We start from the raw sequence: 21,595 nt of genomic DNA, 5'->3' as shown, positions 1-21,595 counted from the left end.
AGTATAGCTACACCACAAATGTATGTCTAAATATTTCCCTGTTCCTCATTCTTTGTTATTTAGATGGACAGGTTCATTGTAGATACTTGATGAATCATTGTATTGAGAAGTAATCTTTTAAATGTAAAGAACTAATTTTTTCAGGAATATGTTTACATTACCTTATCATTTTCCTATCTAAAGAGTGGTAAATGAGTCAACTCTGCGAAATGTTACATATAAAGCTTTGTTGTATTAATATACAAAAGTAAGGTATGATACCATTCCGTAGGTAATACGACTTAAAACTTTAAAACAAGTAATTAGGGATAGGTCCAAACACCAATCTTATGTTACTCTTCAGTACTTTTCATATCACAAATAGTAAATGTATCAAATACAATTGAAGAACAAACATTCAAATTTAGGTCAGGGATTCATCACATGCATGTATAGAAGGAAACGCTAACATTGTCAACGCCACCCCCCGGACGACTCGCTGCTCTTAAAATCGTGCAATTAGTTAAGTTTTTATACGACCGCAAAAAATGAAAAACTTTTGGTCGTATATTGGTATGACGTTGGCGTCGTCGTCGTCCGAATGTCCAATTTAGAAATTTTAAGTTTTTAAGTTCAAGTTCTTAGACCACATTCATTCTGTGTCAGAAACCTATGTTGTGTCAACTATTTAATCACAATCCAAATTCAGAGCTGTATCAATCTTAAATGTTGTGTCCATACTTGCCCAAATTGTTCAGGGTTCGACCTCTGCGGTCGTATAAAGCTGCGCCCTGCGGAGCATATGATTGTATTTTATATTGATATGTCTTCTTATAAAATCTTGTATGCTGTTAAAGAATCTCCAAACTTTAATTGAAATTAGTGATAGCCAATGAATCAAATTAGGAATAAAATATAATTAAAAAAACCAGGATCAAATGTCAAAAGGAGAAAAGGCATAGTAACAAGCAATAACAAAATATACCGAAAACTACAGATGGAGCAAAATAACCAGCACCATTACTCAATTGGAGGTAAACTCACAAGATTTCGAAGAATAAACAGTTTAAAATCATTCAAAACATGGAGTGTATGAATTACAAAATGAGATGTAGACTATGGTGACCTACCTTTGATATCAAACAGCCTTGTTGAGATAACTTCATCACAAACAACGATGCTCCACAAAATTAGAATATAGAACACCGAGAAAATACAATCAAAAGGACAAGCTGAGAACAGAAGACCGATATACTTTCGTAAAAATGTATCCGATTTCCGTAGATACTTCCATATAATAAGTTTCATATCTGTCATTTGCTAGACCTAAAACTAGACCAACTTTATATGATGTAGCTACACGGAATATGCTTAAAAGACAATGTTGGACAGGAACAAAATGGCATGACAATTAAAACTCATCTAGCGTTCATCATATTTATGACCTTAAACAACAGACAAGTCTCTGTACAAAACCAAGTTTGGACAAGTTTAATATATTAAACAGGCACTATAAAAATTAAACACCTTTTTCCCTGACTGATAAAAATATAAAGATAGACAATCACATGACTTTAGACACCCTTCTCTTGCAATGACGATCTTTAACTCAGAATATCGTAAAAGAAAGAAATGCAAGAAAAAGCAGTACAGAAAACGCATTCAATCCTTATATAACTATATAAAAGAAACAACATAAAACTTATTCAAGAAACACAATGCTGGGTTAACCTTAACATCAATGAATGTTATCATGTACTGAAAGTGAGCTCAATATACCCAAATTGAAACATAAGGTTACTCTATATTGAGATTTGAAATCGAGTAAGAAACCATACTTAGACTACAGAAATAACGACAATTTCGTTTAATACCAAACATTTTAGCCTTGCTTCAAAGCATTTCATGTAAATGAAAATTTACAATTTTGGGCGCCAAAGCGCTTTTCTGAAAAAAAGTAAAAATATAAAAAAAAATGAAAATTCATACGGAAAGACCTTTATCAAAAGGCAAAACCAAAAGCTCAAACACATCAAACGAATTGAAAACAACTGTTATGTTCCTGACTTCGTAAAGGCATTTCCTTATGTAAAAAATAGTAGATTGAACCTGAAATTTTCTTTATCAGAAACGTTGAAACAAAAAAATGAAAGCCGACGAAGTGAAGAGACATTAGCTTTCGCAATGCGCTTCTAATTCAGTAAAAAAGAAATCATTAATGTTAGGTATTACATATTTTAGGAGCTATATGAACAAAGGGATAGCAAATCTATCTAGGGTAGAGAGGGATTGCGAACTTTATTAATCATGTCAGTACAGAAGTATTGACAACTTATCTGAATGCATTCAGAGACTAGCATTCGTCCTCGGTATAATTAAAAGTTCAATAAGATGACTACTTAAAACTAGTCCGATGTTAGATGTACATGATTTAGATGGTCACTCCAGTTTTTGAACCTGTACATTTAAAACGCATTAATTCATTTTACCGATTAAATTTAGGGCCAAGAAACGTATCTAAGAAAATAGTTTAACTATTGAATACAATGTTTGCTAACTAACTTTCAATATCATACAATTTTCTTGGATGATTATAGTCCTATTGATTTTTATTTGAAAAGAGCTATTCATATATACGTAACAAATACGATGAATCATTGAAAACACATTTTTAAACTTCAAGGGCCAAATTGTAAACAGTTGTCCATACTTGAATTTTATTGCGTTTTCTTTTCGTTACTGAATATAAAACTGCGCAATTCAAATCAATAAGGAGTTTATATTTCATAGGGCATTCAAGTATATTTATCAAAAATAAATTATGGCCAAGTTATGTTCGCAGAAAGAAGACCCTTGTAAGGTGTGTAAATAAGAAACGTAGTGTATACTTCATTTGTACACTTAATTACCTTCTATAAAATAATTGACTTCTCATAGCACCTTTGAAAATATATCATAAAAGTATACACCCATGTTATTTTTTCTATCTAGAAAGTACTATCAAGTGATAACATACTACTACATTAACTCATTTACATTTTATTTGTGTTTTTTTTTTTTTTTTTTTAAAGATTATAAAGAAGAAAAAACCCTTATAATTTATAATAATATGTTCGTCAGACTCACGTTTCGTCTACAAAAGACTCGTTAGTGACCAGTAATAAAAAAAAGTTAGCATGCCAAATAAAGTACGAAGTTGAAGAGATTAAGGATCAAACAAATCTCAAAGGGTTTACCAAATACAGATTAGGAGGTGTATTTCTTGGGAAGAAAATTCTAAGTTCTTTTTAGCAATTAAATTATTGTAGAAAGATCATCTATTACAATTACCACATCAAAGATATCTCATGTCAACACATAAGTGCTGACAACTCGGATAGTGACATTATTGGGAGGACACCTCAACCAACAGTGCAATCGACCCATGGATTGAGATGTCGATACATTTTTGACAACATTACAATCTTGATGACAGCATTAGTCTAAATATAGAAAATTCTCCAGAAGGATTTATTACCCTGTTCCAACATTTTTTCTCAGACATTAAAATCTAATTGGAGAGAGGGCAATTGTTTGTCAACACCTTAAGTAGACAATTGTTTTTTTAAAATTATGACAAATATCATAAATTGATAAAAACCTTCTCCTACATTTCATCGCTAATATATGATTTTGTTGTGAAAATATGATTCAACATGCAGGATTTGATGTTAAAAAGTATTGTTTCACTCCTTAATTTTTGCATATATAGGAGTTGCCCTTTCATTTTTCTTAAAGGAAAGATGTTATGATTAACCATGCTGTTGATGAATAATTTGGTTTGGTTTTCTCGAAGAATTTCAATTTTCATTAATAGCTCAAAGCATGATTCTTTTTGTGATTCCTGTATAAAAGTATGATAAGTACTATATATACCATGGTTTTTACGAGTTAACATATTTAAACAAACGAATCCGAAGGATGAGTTTGTTTAAATATGTTAATGAGTAAGACACATGGTATATAAAATTTGTAATATAAATAAAATGATTGACAGCTTCAAGACCTTCAACTAATATTAGAAATTGATCACGTTACAGTTTTATCCAATGAAATGGAAGCTCGCGCGTCACTTTTGCGCTTCGTGTATGATCGTCTGTGTATTTTATGTAATAGAGCCCCTGAATTTGCAGAAAGTAAAGAAAATGTCGGATTTTCCCGATTTATTTTAGTTTTGCGCCCCGTGTATGATTGTATGAGCAGGTAATTTCATAATGACTGAGGTAAACAAAAATGTCGGATTCCAGCGACAAGGATTAAATGATTATTCTAATGACGGTAAGAATTGTTTTTCTTTGTTTGTTTTCAATGTATCATACAAATTAATCATATTTTACAGAATTTTCATCTGATTGAAAAATGTTTTTCTTCCGTTATTTTATTAGATTATTTATTAAAACACAATTTTAATAATAAAACAATGTATTTAAACAGTGGCGGATCCAGAGGGCGTAGATAGTGTACGTCCCCCTAATTGATTGCAAAAAAAAAATCATGTATTTGTAGCTGATATTTAGTCCTTTTTATATCGAAATTTAATTGAATTTTCGCAAAGGAAATAATAGTTTTACATTTTATTTTTTTTCAAAACTGAAAGAAGAAACATTAAGTAATTGTTTCCAAAATTAAGGGAATTCGTAACAATCTTATAGTTTGAAAAAGGTTTCTTAAAATGTGGTACACATAATTCATTGCTTTTTCTTATAAAATGAAAACAAATGAAGATCTTGACCTTTTAGTACGTTTTACGGTTTCCTAAATATTTTAGAGGCGGATACATTAAAAAAAAGGTGGAGCTTCAGCCATGGAATAACATGAAAATGAATATGTTATACCATGACTGAAGCTCCGCCTTTTTTCCTTTGGATTTTAGTTGAGTTGCATATTTAATTAGCAAAGTATGGTACAACATAAATTTGCATATAATATACCATGGTTTTCCCTCACCACACTTTTTAAGCAAATTATTTCATAAAAACATCAAAGGAAAAAATCCAATTTATGTTACAAAGAATTATACACGACAAGTGACCATTACCAGTAATGATTGCTTTATTATAACTTCATCGCATTATAATACGGCACAATTTCAAATTCGAAGTCTAAGTACTTTGCAGTTGTTTTCAGTTACTGCAAACATTCTATGATACTGCTTTTTTTTTTTTTTTTATCATAAAGTGTTTATCCTGTACTGCCTTTTCATTCTTGCCACGATTGATATTACAAAAAGGGTGTTGAGATCTTGGCCACACATTCATGTCCTCTCTCATGTCAAACACCTAATCAGTCATGGTCTATTGTTACAAAGGCATTTAACAGTCATGACATATTTTAGACTTTTATGAATCTCTGTTAAATTCATTAACAATTCTTCATCACATAGAGCTTTACATCTTATATAGACACTTACAACTGCGGAAAAACTACTCAAAGGCAAAGCAGGGACTTCAAATAACTAGCTTGTATTGTTCACGTTCACTTATGGTTGATCTTAGTCATAGTTACTGTCTATCTCTTACATTTCATTTTATCTTTCAGTTAGGCCGTATTGGACTGGCCTATAACCTCATTAAGGACTTTCCTCTCCGTGAGGAAAGACCTTATTGTTTTTCTAATGTTTTTTTTTTTGTTTTTTTTTTCTTCCAACATTTTTTTTTACATGGCCTACCCCCGTTTCTGTTGAAGTTATCAAGACCAAATATGGACCATCAATATACCTCATCATGAATTATTGTAGGATTTCATCATCTCCTTTAGAAGTTATCTCCCTTTTATTGATTTTTTTCAACATACCCCCCCCCCTCGTTTTTTTTAAAGATATCGTGACCTTATTTAGATAATAGGTAGATCTCATCATGATGTATTACCATATGAGGCTGCATAGGATTTCATCGTCATCTTTGAGAGTTATATCCCCTTGAAGCAATTTCTTTTATTTGCATTTATCTCAAAAAGTATTAGAGATAGAATTTAATTGAAAATGACAGCATGTACAAGAATAGATGGCAATGTTTATAAACACAAACAATTATTTGTTACTTACTCTTATAAGGAGTTATTTCCCTTTAAAAATTATAAATAATTTTTGAAAAATCCATTTCGAGAACTTGGGACCTTCACCAATAATCTTTAATGTATGTTACCTTTAATATGCACTCAGGGTCAAAGGTCACTGAGTGCAAAAAAATTTACGCTGCAATTTCAAGCTTACATATTAAGAAAAACGATAAGACTTTGCTGCATACATACAGCGTATAAAATGTTCCTCTCGACGAGCTCTACATTTTATACGATAAGCCCAAAAATTTCCGTCCATCTGTTCAAAAATTACAACAGGATGATTCTTAAAGGTATATTATTGTGTGTATATCCTTTTAAAGGTAACAGATATCAACCGACTATAAGCCGCAAAGATGATCAGTAATTCAAGACCTTCAATTTGAGGTCAAAATTAGGTCATGATGAAATTTCAACTTGACCTTCACAGTATACTATGACCTTGACATTGTGATATTTGAAAGGTCGAGTGGTCCTGAGTGGAATAGTGATAGTCCCATGTCTCTACAACTTCCGGTTCTCAAGTTTGGTATTGCATCATATATTTGATGATTCATTGTGACCTTGATGAACTTTGGAATTGTCCCAATTTTGTCCTTCAACTGCAGATCATTTATCACTAAACAGATTTAAGAGATCTGCTGTCGTTTTAGAAAAAAATCATTTTGAAGTTTTGGGAGCGGAGGCATGTATTTCTGAATCAACAACAGGTAACCACCGAAAATGTTTTAGAAATTGAAGAAGTTTTAAACATGGTTATATGTTTGACCAAATACCAAATAAATTCCATGAAGAAAAACACCAAAAAATCAATTTGAAATTTTTTGCATTGACTTTGTAAGTTTCATAACTTCAATATTGCATCATGTTTGGCACTTTGTCAAATGGGGTCATTTGATATATCAAATTGACGGTCTCAATAAACTCTACTTAAAAATCAAAAATTAAACCCCTTTTTCATCCCAGGGGGTAGGGTGGGGTCATTTATTACAAAAAATTAAATTTCTCAGATGGTAAGGTTATCGCATATCAAATGATAGAACATATGCGTACATTTCAAATTTCAAATTGACGTCCCCAAAAAATTGGTGTGGTGGGGTTATTGAGTGCAAAAAATAATTTTTCTTTTAAGATAAGATTGTTGTATATCAAATGAAAGGTCATTATGTGTACATTTGGAATATCTAATTCCTGACCTCCAAAAATGACTTGGATGAGGTTATTAAGTGCAAAAATCAAACTTTCTAGAACATGGCGTTGTCGCCTATCAAATGAAAGTTCATCAAATCTATGTTACATATATCATACTTCCGAACTCGAAAAAGTAGGCGGATGAGGTCATTAAGTGTAAAAGCGAAAAGTTTTAGAAGGTATGCTTGTCGTATATCAAACGAAAGGTCGTACAAAGTACATTACGAAAACATCACTTTAACAGGAAAGACCTTTCAATTGTGATACTAGTCATATTTATTTAATTCTGCTGGCTATAAAAGGTGTTAAAACTGTTTAATCACTTAACACTGGCTTTTTTTTTATGTTTCTAAGATATTCTATAGGGAGGCAGATGTGTTATTATTATTGTAATTTATGGGACCCATTCACCATTCATGAAAACATATTGCGGATGATTTAGATATATCTGAATCATAAATTACTCATTGTGTCCTGATTATTGCAGATTAGTTCCTTTATTGTTAAGAAACAGTGTTAAAGGGGCACTAGCTGTCAAATTCATGGTCACCGATTTGACTCAAATTCTCATATTTGATTTATAACAATGTAAAACATTTATCCAAACTATCAAAAGTCTAAAATACACAATTTACAGAGCATGGGGTAGATAATATATAGGTTCGTTTCGTGTGTTTTTTTAGTCCAGACGCCATCTAATTAACTATCGTTTTGACCTCAGATAACCATATAAGCGATGTAAACACAAATAAAGATATGAATAGATAAAACCAACACGTGCAATTGGATTTTTATAGGTCTGTTTGATTTTATTTTATAGATTAAAAATAGATGTTTCTCATTGTTTTTAACCGTATAAGAATGATTTTCTGTGCATCGAATTAGTAATCAAATGATTAACCGTAGTTTCACTTTCATTGTTGACATTCTTTTTCTTTAAATAACCAGTACACATCCAATGAATGCGTTGTCAATCTCCAGCTAGGGGTTAAATTGAAGTTCACATGAATACGGATTTAAAGAGGTCGACTCATTCACTTGTAAGTGAATAACTAATTATCAATGTTTCTTGGCGTAATTTGACAAAATTGAACCTTTTTGGCTGCAAAAAGCGAATTGTTATTTCACTATTTCACTTTCGTTATTGATTGAACAGAAAAAAATCAAACTTTAGATTTTTTGAATATCTTGTAGCTAGTGCCCCTTTAATCTGAATAAACTTCATAAAAACCTTTTGAAACATTTTTTGATTACTTTTTTTGATTAACTTACTCCCCCTTAATTCGGTATTAAGGAGGCTCGCGGGTACAAAAATTTCAGCAAAAAAATAAACCTTTATTTTTTCATTACAAATTTTATTTACTTTTTGTTATTACTTTATGATATGGTAAAAAATCAACAAAAAAAATCGATTCGGTTCGGCCCCAGATGACTTTTCAAATGTTTATATCATTGCAAAGGCTCCAAATTATCCCTTTGGTGCAATATGCCATTTTTTCACATTAAATTTTAAATATCTTTTTAAACTCATCGATGACCTATACTTTTTATTATTGTTTTCAAATAAGCTGTACATAAATAACTGTAAAATTTAAGCGATTTCTGTAATTAGGTTATTTTTTTATTTCGATATTAATTCCATTTCTCCTACTATTAGTTCAACAGAAAAAAGGACATTAACAAAAATGTATGCTTCTTCCGGAGGCAGATTATGAGCTTAAATGAACGGTGACCCCATTTTTTTTATTTCATTTTTCTATTAAGTATGGGATAAAGTTCATTTATAAAAAAATAAAGCGAAATCCTTTATCAGAAAAAAAAAATTTATACCCGGGAGCCCCTTTAAATAGGGACCTTATTTTGGACCTTAATATTAGAACTATCATGGAAGTAGTAATACGAAACAATTGTCCCTCACAATGATGATGTTATGATGTCTTGTTTTAGAATGCACATTTCGCAGTTAGTTGAATATACGCGTTCATTGTCCTCATCGGTTTCAATGAACATTACATCATCATTCCAAAAAACTGTGCGGCAGTTGTTTAGAAACCATGTATTGACGGAAAATGTTACTAAATTTGATATGAATTAAGGTGACAGTAGTTTACCTATGATCAAATATCGTAAGGCATATCGTAAGACGAAAGGAAAGATATTTATTGCAGTAGAACTGGTGAGACACCCTAGAAAGTGGAATTTCGTATTTTTTTGTTTACTCTTATATGTTTTATGGAGGTAGCTCAGAGCTGTCTTTTAAATCTTCCTTTTTGTCTTGATAAAATTTTTGATTTTATTGTTGTCGTTCAATCTGTTTTCAAATGCGTCACCGAAGACGGAAACAGGTCTTCTAACCGTTCGACTCCGTTCATCCGTCCGTCAGATCGATGGAAAACTTTCGTCAAAGATACTTGGCTTGTATAAAAGAGAATGACTTAATATTTGGTCTGTAGTTTTATAATATTGTAATTATAGTGAGTAAACAATATTAACGTCAACCGTGCAGCCACTGTATCATTGCTGATATTGTGAATTCATCTTTATTCTTAGAGTACCAATTTTTGGGGAATTTCGTGTGTACAGGTAAACCACGAATTTAAATGTTCAACGAATTACACATTTTCTATCAGATTGTATGATGACTCTTGAAATCCACTAAATCGATTATCCACGAAAATTCAAGGTAATCTCTATCCACAAAAATTGATACCAACGATATAAATGAATTCATGAGGATTTAAATTCTAGTGCTCTCATTCTACAAGGACAATTGTATGTAAACAAATTCCTGGCCTCTATATAAGGTACCAACATAATATTTTGTCTGCAGCTTAAGAATATTGGGTTGTAGCGATGAGACATTTTTTTGCATATACCGTGTAGCCACTTCCTGTTTGCCGATACTTTTAAAATTTTACGTCACTCATTGAATAAGGCAAATTTTCGTCAACTTTTCTTGGCTGCTCTTGAACTGATTGATTTTAATATTTGGTCTGGGAATTATCAGTTATGCTACGGTAAACATGTTACCTCAATAATTGCATACAGTGATGCAGGTCAAGACCCGGTATATGTTTTGTTTTTACCACGACTTATATCAATTAACTAATTAAAACTTTCAAAAAAAGACTACACGATATGTTTTATTTCTTCTATATGAAAGTTCTGTGTCCTCCTTACTTTAAATCCATCCGCCCAGATGTCAGCACTTCAGATGTGTTCACATGAATTAGCATTGATATGGTCAGAATTGTAAATTAAATGTTAGCAAAACTTAGAATTTAAAAAAAAACTAAGGTATTTCTTCCTTAAGAATAGATTACCATGGCTGTATTTGTCAAAACGTTCAATAATTTTTAGTCCTCAATGCTCTTCAACTTCGTTCTTTTTTGGGGCTTTTTAACTTTTTTTTATTCGAGCGTCACTGATGAGTCGTTTGTAGACGCAACGGGTGTCTGTCACAAATACAAAGATATAATCATGGTTTCTATGATGAGTTTAATTATTTTACTGCAGAATACAATCTGAAGTATATCTATCGACATATTAGTGTAAGGGGGGGAGGGGGGGCATCATTTCTAAATTTTTAATTTTTTAATTTTTTAATCCTAATTTTTTTTTATTAAAACAACTTAATTTTAGTGCACAGTGGTCAATAGTTACCAAATCAGATGAAGAATTCTCTATCATAAAATATATTTCAACATTAAACATATCGGTGTAAAAAAGATGCATACATTCAGAAATTGTTATAAATTAAGGAATGTATCTCCCTCATGCAAAGCTCTGATTCCTTTCACGGATTTGGCTATACTTTTTGGACCTTTTGGATTATAGCTCTTCATCTCTTATATAAGCTTTGGATTTCAAATATTTTGACCACGAGCATCACTGAAGAGACATGTATTGTCGAAATGCGCATCTGGTGCAAGACAATTGATACCGTTAATTTTATTCAGGACGATCAATTGCAATAGTTATGACAATGAGGGCAATCAAATGTTGAAAAGGGAAGAAAATACAAAAAGTAATGACCGAACATAATACAGCATCTACATATGGAATTAATCATTAAGATAGACAAACACCTTGACATCCTTGATAAAAAGGCTGAACTAAGTTGATTTTGAAGGGTAACCAGTTTCGTGAATAAAATGTGGTCTCGTAATTAATACAAAAACAGAGGTAACTCGCGTTATCAAGGATGCATGTATTAAGAACAGAGTAGATATAAGAAGGTATTATATCAAGGAGAAGGAAAGGAAATTAGTGTACTACTAGTACTATTCAATCATTAGGTGAATATTTTAGGACAAAATTGTTCAAAAATTCCTAAATACATACGCAAAGTTGGGATACTGTAAATATAAGTAAAAAAAATATAAACTTTCAGAAAATGGCTCTGTGTGAAATTATTTCAGGGACAATTAACTTTTCTTCGTACAAAAGTGTTTATGCTCTACGAACTCATTTTAACTTCATAATAACAAAATACTTATTTTTCAAAAATTATGGTTACTTAAAAATACTATTTGGATAGTAGCGACTAGGAAGTTTACGTTGTATGTATACATTATTTTCTAAGAATTTAGATGACGCATCCGGATATCAATGGTGATCAACCAATCAAACGTAGATTAGACAAATTCATATAAATAGGTAGGTTATGAGATACCCTACATCTCAAAACAACCTGCCGACAGTAAGGGAAACGTCCTTCAGGAAATAAGAAAATGGTTGGTTACAGATGATATTATTCCTCTCGACCTTTTTCCCTGATATAAACTTCTAGGATTGAGGTCAAAACAGCTAACCAACCGATATTCTATATTCTCGAATATATAACTTGAAGATGAAGAATTCTCTATCATAAAATATATTTCAACATTAAACATATCGGTGTAAAAAAGATGCATACATTTAGGAAGATCAATTGCAATAGTTATGACAATGTGGGCAATCAAATGTTGAAAAGGGAAGAAAATACAAAAAGTAATGACCGAACGTAATACAGCATCTACATATGGAATTAATCATTCAGATAGACAAACACCTTGACATCCTTGATAAAAAGGCTGAACTAAGTTGATTTTGAAGGGTAACCAGTTTCGTAAATAAAATGTGGTCTCGTAATTAATACAAAAACAGAGGTAACTCGCGTTATCAAGGATGCATGTATTAAGAACAGAGTAGATATAAGAAGGTATTATATCAAGGAGGAGGAAAGGAAATTAGTGTACTACTAGTACTATTCAATCATTAGGTGAATATTTTAGGATAAAATTGTTCAAAAATTCCTAAATACATACGCAAAGTTGGGATACTGTAAATATAAGTAAAAAAAAATATAAACTTTCAGAAAATGGCTCTGTGTGAAATTATTTCAGGGACAATTAACTTTTCTTCGTACAAAAGTGTTTATGCTCTACGAACTCATTTTAACTTCATAATAACAAAATACTTATTTTTCAAAAATTATGGTTACTTAAAAATACTATTTGGATAGTAGTGACTAGGAAGTTTACGTTGTATGTATACATTATTTTCTAAGAATTTAGATGACGCATCCAGATATCAATGGTGATCAACCAATCAAACGTAGATTAGACCAATTCATATAAATAGGTAGGTTATGAGATACCCACATATCAAAACAACCTGCCGACAGTAAGGGAAACGTCCTTCAGGAAATAAGAAAATGGTTGGTTACAGATGATATTATTCCTCTCGACCTTTTTCCCTGATATAAACTTCTAGGATTGAGGTCAAAACAGCTAACCAACCGATATTCTATATTCTCGAATATATAACTTGCACTTGTGAATTTCTTTTTTTTTTTGTAAATAATTTAAGATCATTTGCATATTAGCAAATATAAATTATGCAATACTGGGTTGAGAAAACTTTCCGCTTACTCGTTCTATTAATCGTCAATTTGAATATACGGAAAACCCTGACAAACTTTTGCAAAATTAAAAAAAAGAACATAGTAATCATCTAGACTTGGGCTCTTTCATCGTTATCTTTAGTAAATGCAAAGTTAAAAACATGATCTGTGCTAAATTCTCCTAAATGTATAATTACGTGACACGACACACATGTTTATAAATATAAAGTGATTTCACATTATGTGATTTGTCAACGAGACAGAGTCGGGTGATTTAGCTAGAAGAAATCGTTTAACATGTAACAATATTGCTGAAAAATGTTAAACCATCGTTGGCTTAATGAATAATTTCTAAATGTTAAGAAGTATTTGAAATTATTCTTTGTACTTGAAATATAACATTAAAGCAAAACATAACCGTAAAATGATTAAAGGGAGACAAATCAAAATAAAAAAGAGAATATTAAATCCTGAAAGGTGCTCATTGAAAAATTCATTCAAATCAACATCAAATTTGAATTGATTTGTATTCATTTTTGTTTTTTGTTCATAAGACCAATAATTTGAATAATCTCTTGATACATATAATGTATAGTGACTACACTTAAATCTTGTATTGTTGTAGGTCACCATTAAGATAAACACGTATACCTTTAGTAAAATATGAAATTATTAAATTAAATATAAAAATTACTTTGAAAAAAAAGTTTAAGCACGAGACAAGTTCAGCAGTTACTGACGAGTTTTTCATACCAAGGCGCATTTTCCAACTCTTCGCAAAAAAATAGCGGGACTATTTATTTCACAGCGGGCTCAATTTTAAAAAGTCATTTTTTTTTGTTTATTTGTAAGTGTTTTTTTTAGGTTAATACAGAGTTATATAACTTGTAATCAATTCAACAGAAAAGTAAGAAAATGCACAAGTTACATTTGGATATTGTAAACTCACCAGTCGAAAAAAACTGACACCACCATGTCAAAGAAAGAAAAAGAAAAGACAAACAAGTTAAAAAAAACACTTCATAGAAAATTATAGACCGGGACTATTCTCTTGGTTTTCTACTTAATTTTATTTTAGCGCGACACTGGTAGGTGACACTAATTTAGACGAAACGCGTATGAGACGTAACACATTATGCGACTACATGTAGTATCTTTGATGAATTTTTACGTACGTTATATCTTTTTTTTTGTATTGATAAAAGTTCTGATTTAATCTCTTTTGCTCTTTTTTTTAAGTAAGTCATAGATAAAACTTATTCTTTTTATTTATTTTTGTGTTACTTTTTCTTTAAAAAAAAATGTTTGAAATGGTTGTACACGACCAGCTTGGAAAAAATAGACACCGAAATGATCACATAACTACAAGAGAAGAAACCACAATCAATTTATGAAGCAGAGAAGACAATACCAATGATCTTAAATATAACTGTAAGGTCACCAATATCATATATTAATGTACACTTATTAGGACAGTATTAATACAATCTATTTAAAAAATGTAAAAATTATCATGATTTTTACCTAACGTAAAGCGAGATAACTTTTGTTTGACATAAGTCGAACATGTGTAATAGATGAAGTGTCCATTTAGATTTAATTTTTTTTTAAACCGGTGAAAAGACATTAGCTGAGATAATGATTAAGAACTTCAAGATAATTAAAAGGGAATTTTGTTAATGCAGCTTCAATATAATATTTCCAACATTAAAACGGCTTTGTTTTAGAAGGATATATAAAGGCAATAGTAAAAAATATAAAATATTCCAAATCATCATAAACTACCACATTTACTGTTATGAACGCAATATTAACAATGAACCGAAATATTTAGGGTAAACATTGACACTTATTTACTCATATTCATGTCATTTGGTTGGCTTTGATGGATACTTGTCGCATTGACAAACGTTTTAAAATGGAAATAAGATTAATATTTTGAATAAAACCAAACATATTTTTCAAATATTTATCCATGCAAAACATATGATTGATTGGTTCTTGTTTGTTTTACGTTAATTCTGCTAAATGCATTTGATTATTGCAATCCTTTTCGTAACTGGTAGTAATTTTTCAGTTATATTAAAATACCCTTACAGCATCTCCGTATGCACCTAAACATCGCATACGACAAGTTAAGGGATTCGTGTTGCTATTGAACTAGTTTTTTACTTTGATATACATAATTTATTGGTTCAATGTTTTCTGTCTGGGTAACGATCATGTTAATGCTTTGCCCTGACAAATAACGTTTCCATTTTCCAATTACAACATTTGTTTCTTGGTAATTCACAATTGTTGTTTATCATTAAAGAAATATTTAAAAAAGAAAAAAAAAGAAGATTTTTGGAGTTCGTTTTACTGATTTATGATCTGTCTGTCATTCATCCTTAAATGCTTAATAATGGTTTTGCTTACTTTTTTATTCAGAAAGTTTTACTATGGTTTTCGTTGATTAACATATTAACGCACAGCTATGAATTACTTTGAAGGTTTTCATCCTTTACTTCCAGTAGGCCGAACTAAATTACAGCCAGACATAATTTTTCTTACTCTAACACTTCTACAGAGAGAAACTTTCAGAAGTATAACTGCCATTTATTTAAAATCAAACCTGTTTTAAAACTTTATCTTGCAAATAAAGAAAAAAATAGTTATGATTTAGAATTTTAAAGTTAAGATATTAATAAAAAAAAAGACACTTTTTGACCATCAACATAAAGATGAGGTTACTGATAAACCATTTAAAATTTCATAACCCATCAGTTTCATTACCTTATTTTATTAATAATATTTTAATATAGCACGTATTTGTTAGATTATTCATTGTCGACATAAGGCTACTGGGTAGATAAGTCCTTTTGCTTAAGGTTTACATTTGTCAAAGTCATCCGTCTGTTTGCATGGACAGCATATAAAATTATAATGCAATTTATGGAGGTTCAACACACTGACAATGGAATGTGTTTTGTTTTAGATTCATATCGAAATTTAAACACACTCATTTTTTGTATTGACTATATTTTGAATATACTTTTAACACATATTTAACGTCTTTTCGGTTTAATACATTGCTGTTTATAAGTTTTTACCATAACGTTTTATAAAGAACGTTTTTTATTAGATATTTGAAATTGACACAAAATTGAAACGGTTTGAATAAAATATTTAAACATATAAAAACTGTTAATTGAGCAAATGAATACATAGTCCCGATATCCCAATGTGACCCTCCTTATTTTAAACAGCTCAACTATAAAAAAAAAAAAAATCAGGACAATCTTACAGATCAAAGTCTCTTTTGAATTTCAACTTTTTATTAATACATCTTTGAAAATTTTCATTATACTTCAAGATGTATAAAATTGCCAGCTGATTTTTAGAAAATGTTATTAGCAAGCGTTCAAATTCTTTTCTCCTTAAAATCAGTATTGAAGAATACCTGTTGTAAGGATATGACATAAATAAATCAACCAATGAGAACACTTGTTGTGTATTTATTTATGGTAACCAATATGGTGTATACTATACCGAAAACCCAAATATGTTTATAGGTTAAAGGTCGGTTCATTTTTGAAAATACAGTTAGTTTTTGAAAAATCTCTTCAAAACCCGAACAAGTAAATAATTTTAGGACAACATTATGATACCTGTGAACGATGTGTAAATATCTTATAATATTATATTACTACGATTTACATATAGTGTCGATACGTTTGTCTGGAATATATGATATGATTAAAAGACAGTTTTATACTATTCATTTCAGTATAATTTTTTATGACCTTATTCTAAGAGTAATTTTTAACGTTGAATTCAGACATATTTTCCTTACAACTAAACATTATCAACTAAAATACTTACTACAATTATTTCAGACTTAGTACAGATACATTTTATTACTTCCCTAACCCTGTAATTCGCGGAAGAAGCATGTTTCGTTATTCTACGAAAGCGCCATTACCTGTTGTGAATTGGTGTATTTTTAGATTTGAACACAGTTTGAATGTTTCTAACATGGTTATGAAATTTTACGATTTGCGTCCTAGAATTTTACTGGAAATGGAAGAAACGCTTTAATTAATATTCTTTGTGAATATAACATTTCATTAATTCGATGATAAAAGACAATACCATAAACGAATAGAAAGGTTTGCACTTTGGCTTTGATTTACTTATAAATGAATATATTACGGAAACAACATATGGAAACAAATGTACTGACTTTTAAGATATGTTTTCACAACTTGATAAAAAGAATATATAAATAATTATTAGATACATTTAACACTTCTATTTGATAGTGGTAAGTTGTTCTTAATAATACATCGTTCCAAACCTCTCATTTGCAGTATTGTGACAAAATAACGGAACTATAAACATCCGACATACATATGGGAGGTTAAGCTAGATATACAAAAGGTTTAATCCACTTTTTCTTCGAAAACTGTCTATACCAAGTCAGGAATATGACAATTGTTTTCCACTTTGTACGTTTTGATTGGTGGCTTTTGATTTTGTCAGTTTTATGCACTTCCCCTTTTTGAATTTGCATTACAGTTCGGTGTTTTCGTTTTCATTTTTGTAAATGACATACATTTCCATATTTCTTGTATTTATAAATTAATATTCCCAGATAGACTTTCGTTAGTTTACAACTTAAACAGTTAACTATTCTTGTCCATTCGCAATGATGTTGTGTAAGTGGTTATTTAAGTATATAGACTACTTTATCCTCCTATATATATATTGTAACACTTACGTCTCAAATCAGCGCTAACATTGATTGTGGATTTATGCATGATTAGATGTAGGAAAGCGCAAGCATATTTCTATACCCAACTTTATATGTATGATTCAGTGTATAAAACATTAGCATACTTCTGTTCCCTTCTTAAAATGTATGATTCAGTGTAAGAAACGCAAGCATACTTCTGTTCCCTGGTTCGTGTTATTCATTGAAGTTTTGTCACCAGGTTAATTAACCCCTTATGTATAGTCCTTTACCGTGTTTTGCACCTTTTTTTCTCTCAGAAATTTCAGTTTTATAATATTATTCAACATCGTGTGTGATATGGCCACTATGAATAATATGTAAAGCGCCAGGCACACCGAATTATAAGTCTGGTATCTTTGGTGACTTTTGATTCTTTACAAAATAAGGTATGTTAATTACTTTTTTTTTTAATAGTCGTTGACATGCGGGACGAATTAGTCGAAGTCCATTGAAAGCGTTTAGAGATTACCAAATTAAGAAAGGTAAAAAGATAGTGTCTCCCTTAACTATGACTGAATGTGTGATCCAACACAGACAACACATAGGTAATTATTATCTTCCCTAATGGCATAATGAAACAGCCAATTAATAAGCATATCAAATTTGGATATTTATTAATGATTACTAGTTTTAGGTAAGATTCCTTGAATGTTTTATATCAATCAACGGTAGAATAATTTTTGAACTTAGTGTGGACATATTCTGTATGTATGTGCCTGTTCATAGTCAGAAGTCTGTAATTCAGTGATTGTCGTTTGTTGATGTGTTTTATATTTGTTTTTCGTTCATTTGTTGTACAAAAATTAGGCCGGAAGTTTTCTCGTTTGGATTGTTTTACATTTATCATTTCGAGGTCTTTCATAGCTGACTATGCGGTATGGACTTCGGCAATTGTTGAAGACCGTACGGTGACATACAGTTATTAGCTTCTGTGTCATTTGATCTCGTGTGAAGAGATGTCTCATTGACAATCATACCACATCTTCTTTTATATATATATGTAACTTGTGATATATGATTGTTTTTTAATGTACACGATCATTAAAAAGGTTTAAACATGATAGCCGTTTCGGTCAGTTAAGAAACAAACGTACAACATAATACAGATACGAAATACATCGAGACTTACTGAGCATTTGTTCGCATATTGCTATCACTATTTCAAGAGCAGACAACACTGTTTTTGTTTTTTTTTGTTTTGCAATATCGATACCATATTACAGTATAATATATATGACATGTGCAAGGCAAAAACGTAAGTATTCGACTGGTATCAATACTATCAATGATAAGTTTTTATCACGAATAACTTACCATTCAGGCAATTTGACACTTTGCTAGGAATCTTTTCTTCTTTGTTTTGTTGTCTGTGATGAGCAAGTATTCTTTGAACGGTTTTGTCTGTACTAGAATAAACTGAATTTGATTTTAAAACAAATACTTTAACAGGTTACAGTCGTGGAATAGGACATAAATGCACATGACAAGCCTTCTTGGAAGAATAAATTAAAATTTAATTTCACTATCAATTTCGTTCTTGTTGGGTTTAATTTCCAAGAAAAATTTGGATGATCATTATATCATATTCAAAGCAATTTGCAAACTCAAGACTAAGTAAACTTTTTCAGTTATTCTCAGAGGATTGATATACCATAAGAAGCATGTAAAGTACAGAAATACGGCGGATTAAGTAATCTTACAAGAATTCTCAAAACTGTTACTTGCCCTATTTGAAAATCATTTGAAAACCATACAGTACATATAAGCAATTTATATCAGATGAGTAAATATATATAAATCTTCAGTATAGTTTTATAGTTTTTAGGTTTCCACACACTAAATTCATTGTAATGGTATGTATATTTATTTAATTTTCCTTCTGAATAAACGCATATATCGTTTAAAAGAGAGGTTATATTGCAATAATTTAAAAATGTATATGTCTTACTGATTGTGATATGTGTACTCCGTATATTTGGTTTAATAAAATTAAAAATAATCTGTCGTAACAATTGTATAAGTCAATTCAAATTTACTTTCAAAAATGTGATTTTCAGAAATTCAATTCTTGTATTAGCAAAAGATAAAGGTGTGCAGATCTATGTTAATAGTTCACAATACTGACCCATATTTCAGCATGTTTTTAAATTCATTATATATGCAGTTCTATTTATAGACTCTAGTTTTTTAATAAAGATGTTTAAGAGTAATATTTGATATGCTTATTAAAGTTAAAACCATTAAAACATATCGGCTGAGACAATTGATGCACAGTACAATTGGTACCGTTATTTTACTTCCTCTGCTGGTGAATGTCAGTCCACGAGAGTATCAGCAAATTGGATATTGTTTCATTGCAGTTTGAGGTTAAAAAGATAATTTTTGATTTAGGAATATGCCTCACCTATTTGAAGCTCTTCTTCATTTTTCGCATGTTGCCATTTTTTAAAGGACAAACGGAAGAACTAGGAGGAATAGTCATACACATCAGCCGAAATTGAATCCACCATGCCATGTCAAAAATCGATTAAAAGGAAGAAAAAACAACAGTCAGCAAAACATAACCATAGAAATTAAAGACTAAGCAACAATAACCCTACCAAAATCCGAGGGGGCGAGGGGCATCTACGTGCTCTGTTTTTTCCTCTTATAATTTAATCATAAAACGTCCTAATTAGATTTCAATAAAGGAAAACGGAAGGGTGTTAATTTTCAAATTGCCAATCCTCCCGCCGATGTTATGCAACTCTCTGTGATTCCTAGTAAAACACTGTCATAAATTTGAATGAGGGTAAACAAATCCGTGTTTATAACAGCGGAACAACACAACACTGAAGTGCAACAAAAACAAGCGCCAACAAACATAGAAATGAACTATTTTATAACAGCTGTCATACTCCTGACTGGGTGCAGGACATTCTAAATAAAAACGGTTGGTTGAACAGGGTTTTATGTCTAGCCAAACATCTTGCTTAAATGAAAATGTGATAAAATATCGCTAAAATGACAACAATACGTGACAGGAATTCAGAACAAACAAACACCGCAGAATAAGAACGAAAATATTTCTTTAACAAAAGCATAGCACAAACTCCAAACTAACAGGGTCGACAATTTTAGGTCATGATTTACCGTGCAGACGTAACATCATTGGAGATTTTTCTTAGTGAACCACATGCATTATATTATTCCAGATATCGGTATGGCATGTATATTATGCTAGTGATTATATACATATAAACTCCTCATATATACTAGAATTATTTGTGAGCAAGGCTGATGCGTGATTCGTCTACAAAAGACTAATCAGTGAATCAGTGACGCTCGAATAAATCATTTAATTAGCCTAGCTTGAATGAATTTACAAACTTGGAGAGCGTTAAAATCCCCAAAAGTATTGCCAATTATAGGTAAGATAATATATTCCTAGCAGAAAATCCCCAGTATTTCGAAAGGCACTACCTTTATGATTTACAAATATTAGCGTATAATTGCATGCATTTTCGGGATATCGTATGGTTTCTTCAGGACGTTCAACTAAAAATACCGAAAAGGAACGAAACACATCTGGAAAATACCAGTATGTTGAGTTATAACACAAATCACTAAACATTCAACTAATTTGTAACAATAAAAGTATAAACTTTAATAATATAAATTAAACA

At 30.7% G+C, this 21,595-nt stretch overlaps 1 long non-coding RNA gene across 7 annotated transcripts in view; it reads right to left on the bottom strand.

Annotated features, from left to right (window-relative positions):
• The window catches only part of LOC139517242 (uncharacterized), a 94,375-nt gene extending 74,474 nt beyond the window's left edge, over positions 1 to 19,901 (bottom strand). For 2 of the 7 annotated variants that reach the window (XR_011663119.1, XR_011663116.1), the window contains exons 1-2: positions 19,879 to 19,901; positions 19,245 to 19,346 (exon numbers count right to left, since the gene is read on the bottom strand). This is a non-coding gene — a long non-coding RNA (uncharacterized lncRNA). Of the gene's footprint in view, positions 1 to 17,017; positions 17,112 to 19,244; positions 19,398 to 19,878 lie in introns of those variants that run through there. The other 5 variants (XR_011663120.1, XR_011663114.1, XR_011663118.1 and 2 more) reach the window with 4 other exon arrangements.
• Positions 19,902 to 21,595: the final 1,694 nt, after the last annotated feature.

Source organism: Mytilus edulis, chromosome 3, assembly GCF_963676685.1.
Source record: "Mytilus edulis chromosome 3, xbMytEdul2.2, whole genome shotgun sequence".
Taxonomy (NCBI): domain Eukaryota; kingdom Metazoa; phylum Mollusca; class Bivalvia; order Mytilida; family Mytilidae; genus Mytilus; species Mytilus edulis.
This window is presented reverse-complemented; position numbering and strand designations above follow the sequence as displayed.